General features: G+C 34.2%; 1 pseudogene; it reads right to left on the bottom strand.

The window, feature by feature from the left end:
- Positions 1–4,194: 4,194 nt before the first annotated feature.
- LOC139493022 (uncharacterized) lies at positions 4,195–5,878 on the bottom strand (annotated as a pseudogene).
- Positions 5,879–7,587: the final 1,709 nt, after the last annotated feature.

Here is a 7,587-nt window from a genome sequence, read left to right on the forward strand (position 1 = left end):
AATCTTATATATTAAAGGAGATATCTTATATATTATATAAGATATCTTATATATTATAGGAGATATCTAGAAATTCGAATAAATAGTAAAAGGGCTTGCCATATAAATCCCCCAATTTTTGGAAGATGTACAGGTCGAAGACGTATTTCTTTTTATCAGTTCACTTGATGTCTTTGAGCTGACATGTAAGTTTGGAAAAATCGAACCTCAAAATATGAATAAAACAAGTTTTAAAATCATGATAAACACTTTTTGAGATCTTGCTGTTTGTTCTTCGGATTTGGATACCCGATGTGATTCATTGCCATCATACAAGGCAAACATCCAAATTGTTTATCCTTGATTGAAGTTTTTTTTCTTTCGGTTTACACCCCTCGAGGAAAACAACCCATCTCGGGTAAAAAATTACAATAATTGTTTAATGTTACACTACTGTCTCAGGTTATGACGTCTGTTAAGGGTAGAATGTTCGCTTGTCATGTTTTGGAATTTTTGTCAGATTTTCGAAATCTTCTGGTTTTATCCATTTGAATGCCTTAAAATACTTTGCCCATTGACCCTCATTCATTTTATAAATCTTTTACATGTATAATTATAAGCCATTTGTAAAAGTCTTAAAAAATATTATTTAGTTTTTAATAGTTTTGAGAACTTTAGCTTGTCAATGATAAGACTATGAAAAGTCAAGAGAGAACGTTTTCCCGCCTAAATTTCAATAGCTAATATCTCAAAAACAAGCACATTGACCTCTATATTTTTGTTTGCTCTTTTGCTTCCTTAATTAATCCCCTTTCAATATATATTAGTCTATTGGAAAGTTATTTTTCTTGAAACTGAGTAGCAAACTTCGGCTGCATTTTTACACATATATCCAATGTCATATGTTGTTCAGTGGTTGTCGTTTGTTGGTTTGGTTTAAAGGTCTTTCTCGGCAGTTGTGTGTATAGATTATACCGTTGGTTTTTCTTTTTGAATTATGAGGTCTTTCCACTTTTCGTGGAAAGACTTTTTGTTTTTCTTCTAATTATATTTTTTTCTTCTTCTGCCGTCTGAGATGCTTTTTTGTTTTACCACTTATGGAATGGATGTTTGGCCAATGATGTTGTACAGTAATGGGGGTTTCAAAACTCATTATGTGTGACCGAACACTTAATCTTTTACAAACTTTTTTCACCAAATTGTTCGTCTACTCTTAAGAATGATTTGTTTTATTCCCGGTTGGGGGGGGGGGGGGGGGGTAACTTCGATATTTTTTTGGTAAGGGTGTGCCATTTTTGCCTCAAAAAACGTACCCATTTTAATATAACATTCACTGAAATTCAGTACCTATAGTTATAAAAACATTTAAGAAAGAATGACCCATACTTCATGCTTATATAAGCACTAACTCAGGCGACAAATTTCCTGGGTTCGTTTGGGAACTTATTTGAAAGGTGAACTTTCAAATGAATTGATTTAATTTAATATAATAATTGACCATTAATATTGTAAGATTCTCAATAGCATATTTATATATGATATGTAGATCATACCCAAAATCCATATACAGTTATCAAACGTAAAGGCATTTTAATATAAGATGTCATTAAAAAGGAGGGTCATTTCTATATAAAATCTCGCAAAATTATGACCCATATTTTTGGCACATCCCCGTATACCCAATAATAAGAAGTAACACCAACTCAAGGTCATGTTATAAATTTTGAATTTTGCTTGTTGTCGTTATTCAAAAGAAACTGTTACAGTTAATGAAATGATATGTTTGCCAAATTACTGTTTACAATAAGGCGCAACTTCAACCTATTCAGTCGAAGTGTTTTGGTTAACCCTTATAGGAGTTTTCTCCCCTTATATATTTGAAATCATTATTTCTCCACAACCATACAAGTGATTGACCTCGGACCTTCCAATTTGAGTTCACTGACCCATGACCTTGAAATTGAGGTCAAGGTCAAAGGTCATGGTCATGTTATAAATATTGAATTTTGCTTGTTATCGTTATTCAAAAGAAACTGTTACAGTTAATGATATGATGTGTTGCCAAATTACTGTTTACAGTAAGGCGCAACTTCAACCTATTTCAGTCGACGTGTTTTGGTTAACCCTTATAGGAGTTTTCTCCCCTTATGTATTTGAAATCATTATTTCTCCACAACAATACAAGTAATTGACCTCGGGCCTTTCGATTTGAGTTCCCTGACATATGACATTGAATTTGAGGTCAAGGTTGAAGGTCAAGGTCATATTCAAAATTTGTGGATTTTGCTTGTAATCTATATTCAAAAGAAACTGCAACAGTTAATGATATGATGTGTTTGCCAAATTACTGTTTACCATAAGGGGCAACTTCTACCCATATATCTAGTGTTTGGTCAACCCTTATAGGAGTTTTCTCCCCTTTTGTATTTGAAATCGGTATTTCTCCACAACCATACAAGTGATTGACCTGGGTTTTTTTGATTTGAGATCACTGACCTATGGCCTTGAAATTTAGGTCAAGGTCAAATTGACGTTTCAGATTTTGACCTTTGCATTAAATTATTGCTTGTTCATTATAAAACAATAAAGTCTCCTGCATACACCTATTAATCTTTTTTTTATATCAGTTTGAGGTACCAAATCAAATCAACAAGGAGTAACCTTTTCTAACATCTTTTTTTAAAATTCATTCTTAGTATCGAGATGGAAAGACCTTCAATTGTTCCCTGAAGAATTGGTTTTTCATTTTATCAGTCATTTTTAGAGTCTTTATAGTTACCCGTTAGGTTAAAGACTTTGAGTCTTTAGTTGGCCCGTTGACACTATTGTAATGCATTTCTTTAATTCAATAAAAACTTGTTGTGTGATACATATCATACCATCGCACCCAACTGTAGTTTTATTGAGTAGAATATTTCTTTTAATCCATATTATATTAATAAAATTAACGGTACTAATTTTCTTGCACCAGATGCGCATTTCGACAATACATGTCTCTTCAGTGATGCTCGTGGCCATAATATTTGAAATCCAAAGCTTATATAAAAGATGAGGAGCTATAATCCAAAAGGTCCACAAAGTAAAGCCAAATCCGTGAAAGGAATATTAAAGTTCATTTTATTCTATCTTGCCGATGAAATTTAACTTTAATCTATATAACAACAAAATTATAATAATTAGACTCACCTGTTATTACGTGTCTATCAATATTTTTGCAACACCATTTACGTAATATTTTACTTATTATAATAAGAACATCTGTTTTGTCGTAAAATTGAGCTGTCCATGGCCATGTTATACTAGCACTTGTGTTTTTATTTTATAATTAGATTTTGTCATGGGTCTAAATGTAAGCCTACTTGTTTTTGTTCACATTTTGTCGATTTAATGAGTTAGGCCTTTTTAATTATCTTTTTATATATATTATGTCATTTATTTGACTTGGCACTGTCCGCCTAACAGAAGTTCCAATGGAAACTTTGTTATAAACATTGTCATAATATATATTCTATACCATTTTTTCCGTAAGGAACATATACTGTAATATTTATTCCTGTGGGAATAATATTCCAGAATATATTTTCCTTTTGGAACTTATGTTATGAAGGGACTTCTATTCCGTGACAGGCACATCCTTTGAAACTATTTGTTTTCATTTGTTTGCTTTATTTGGCCTTTCAATATACTTCAATTCGAGCGTCATTGTTGAGTCTTTAATAGACGAAATGCGCGTCTGGTGTAATATAAATTGTAAGCCTGACATCTTTGATATTATGTATTTATGAGTAATGGTACAATACTGTGTTTGTCTCAGGATAAGGTCAAGGTCTGTTAAAAAGTTTATAACCACTGCATTGTATGCAGCTGTACTAAGTCAGGGACCTGTTGTTCAGTAGCTATCGTTTGTTGGTGTGGTTCATATGTGGTTTTCCTTTCTCGTTTGTTTATTAATTAGACCGTTGGTTGTCACGTTGGAATTTGTTACACTGTTATTGTAATGGCCCTTTTTAGCTTGCTGTTCGGTGTGAGCCACGGCTGTGGATCGAATGCTGTACTGAAAATTTTTATTGCCAACTTTAACTACATTGTGTCTTATCAACACTCATACCCTATCTGAAGTATGTTAAAGTGTTTATTTTAGGGTAGCCAAAAATGAAATTGCGTTTCCATCACCCTAATTCCCAACGGCTGCTATATGAGATAGGTACTTTAATAAGTTATGCAAATATGACAAGCATTTTAGATTCAAAAAATCGTGTCTATCTGTTTAATTAAAAAAAAACCAACATCTTTCAATATAGTTAATAGAGTGCATGTTACAGTGAAAATGGATAATAAGGGATTATGTAGAATACTTGAAATTTCAGTGATTATGTAGATCCCTAAAATTTTCAGTAATTATAAATAATCCCAGATTATGCAAATACTGTAACAAATCTAATTTGCAAAAAGATTATAATAAACTAAATTTTTAGTCGTAAATAAGGTGAATCCATGTATAAGCAGGTAGTCTAAGCAGGTTCCCGCCTTCGTGTTGTCCTTCTTCCATTAGAAAATTGTTTTTCAGAATTCTGCCATTACATATCATTCGTTTCACACAAACAACAAAACTGACTTTAAGGCTAATTTGAAGAAAGTAACGTTGCATGGCTTAAACCTAAATCCTACAACCATTACAAATATAAATGAGTGTACAAAAGTTTTGAAAAGCTTCGTCAAGGGTTTGTGGAATAAGGGCTTGCATTGGTTCTTCGCCACTAAGGTATCCGATGAGATGCATGAAGTCTTTGGAACACCCTCTTACTGGTAAGTCTGAAGTATGCTCATTTTCAAGTTCACTCAATGTCTGGTCATTGCATAGTATAGGAAAAGAAAAATCAGACGAATCATATATTTCAGGTTGAAAATAGAGAACGTTTGGAATACCCGATGGGACTATAACCTCTTGTCGTTGTCTGCGTATTCTATGGTCGTTCCAGTTTTCCATAAACTGATTTAGTTGAGTCTGAATTAAAGGAAGAAAACAAAATCTTAAACATTCAATATGGAGATGATCTGCGGTACTAAAAAGTCCAATATCACGCATGTTCGCAAATGTATTTCTCCAAAATAACATTAAATATTCCGAAAGACTTCTCCACAACCTTTCAATTCTTTGGTTTCCTGTTGATCTTCCTGTTAAAAAACTGTTTGATCCAGATATTTCATCCCCATGATCGAATCGCAATGTAATGTGTAAGTCTTTTACCAAAACGTTCTCGGTGCCAGCGTTAGCACGAATGGCTCGGGGAACTCGTCGTAATTCCTTCACAAAATCAATGTAAAACTTAGCAATGTATCTAGGGTTGTTGTTGGAGCAACCTGCTTTTAGCCACAATATTCTTCTAGAATAGCCATCAATAGCTCCGTGAATGGCAATACCATATGGTTTGATCTTGTCGTAACCGTCTATGTGTATCAGATAGTTCGGTCCACTATTGTAATAACTCCTTCTCTGAAGTCTGTGCCTTCTTCTTAAGCTTACGCCATTAGTGTCTAGGAAACCCAAGCAATTTCTTACATTTTCCTGTGAAACAGTGATATTGTAATTTGAGTTGAGGAGTCTTCACATTGACTTGTATCCTACATTTGTAAAGCCATTAGCACGTAGTTCATATATTTTCTGAAATACAAGTAATATTGGGGCTTGGTTTTGGCGTCGCCTTAATCGAAGTCTCCTTTTAATTCTTTCTATCGTCGAGAAGCTCACTATAATACCATGATATAACATAAGAAATCCACAGATTTCTTTTGTTGTATAAAGTCGACTAAAATAATATCTAACAAGATCTTCTTTTGTGCCATCTTCACCAGGGAATGGGAATGCAATGCCATCTGGTAAGAAAATAAGTGCCTGAAAAATAACCAAACATCAATGCTATAATCGATCTCAATTTACAAGCATCATTCTTATAATGCATGGTGTATCGTAACACCCGGATATAGGTACCCTTGGCTTGGTTCTATGTTTATTGTCTGAGAAATTTTTTTTTACTGTAAAACAATCTGAGTATAGCTACCTGGATACCAATATGATGATACATGTACAGTTATGCATTTTTTTCTTGATGATGAACAGAGAACCAGGCCAATGGCACCTTTATCCGGTGGCGATGATACACATTGTGTAAGTGATTATTCAGTGGCGGATCCAGAAGGGGGGGGTCCGGGGGTTCCGCGGCACCCCTTTATTTTTGCCGATCAATGCATTTTTATCGTGACATATGTTTTGCACTCCCTCCCTATGCCCTGGGTAAGCACCCGCCTCTTTTGAAAATTCCTTAATCCACCCCTGTCATTTAAATTATACAGAAACAAATTCATTGTTTTCCTTTATATAGATATAGGAAGATGTGGTGTGAGTGCCAATGAGACAACTCTCCATCCAAATAACAATTTAAAAAGTAAACCATTATAAGTTAAAGTACGGCCTTCAACACGGAGCCTTGGCTCACACCGAACAACAAGCTATAAAGGGCCCCAAAATTACTAGACGTGTAAAACCATTCAAACGGGAAAACCAACGGTCTAATCTATATATCCCTTGTTAACTTTCGGACTAGTATGAAGATAAAAAAAAACAACCGGATGATCATAAACATACAAAAAATTAAGCCTTTTCCCCTTTTTGATTGAGAATTGGTAATGAGAAAACTAAAATACCAAAATAGGTATTGAATGGGTCTATTAATGATAAATCTTGCCCTGATACCCCGCTGGTGGCCATCTTGAATGATGAATTCGCACAAAGTAACAAAGCTTTGTCAGCACCTCATAAGGAACAGTCATGTCATGTTTTTCTTTTACTTTTGGTCTAACTTTAAAGATAATTTCAAAAGTTCTCTTGATTCCGAAAAAGGACTTCTACTTGAAATAAGACCAATATTCTACCACTTCCGGTTAACAAAATATTTTTTTTGTCTCATTTAAGGCAATTTTATACATTTGTACCCAGATTCCACAATTATATGAAAATTATGAATGTTATCAATGAAAATCTGTTAAAACACTACTTTCGGCTTGGTCAAGGTCACTTCCGGTTTACTCTTTTCAAGGTCAAATATTTCCAATCGTTTCATTAAAATTAAAACAGTCGATATGTTTATTTAACAGAAGGGGCAATTACTTATATAAGAAGACGTCGTAGTCAGTTTGTATATTACCGACTTTTGATTTCGGAGTATATATGAAAATTTGGACAGGTTACCTTTTCTGTGGATGTGCATTCGGGTTCTCAAATCTCGGTCAAGTAAGAGCAGAAGTTTCAGAAGAAAAATACAATGAAACAAGAATGTGTCCAAAGTACCCTCACACGATCATTTTCTATGTTCAGTAAATCGTGAAATTGGCGTCAAAACTCGTATTTGGAATTAAAATTAGAAAAATATTATGATAGGTCACATGTGTACTAAGGATCAAGTTGAGGGGACCTCAACTTCAGCAAAGACGACCTGGACCAAAACTTTAACCTCACACGGGACAGGCGGAGTGACGGACGTACAGACGAACGAACGCACGGGCGGACGGTACGACGAACAAACGGACACACAGACCAAAAAACATAATGCC

This window comes from Mytilus edulis, chromosome 10 (genome assembly GCF_963676685.1).
Source record: "Mytilus edulis chromosome 10, xbMytEdul2.2, whole genome shotgun sequence".
Taxonomy (NCBI): Eukaryota; Metazoa; Mollusca; class Bivalvia; order Mytilida; family Mytilidae; genus Mytilus; species Mytilus edulis.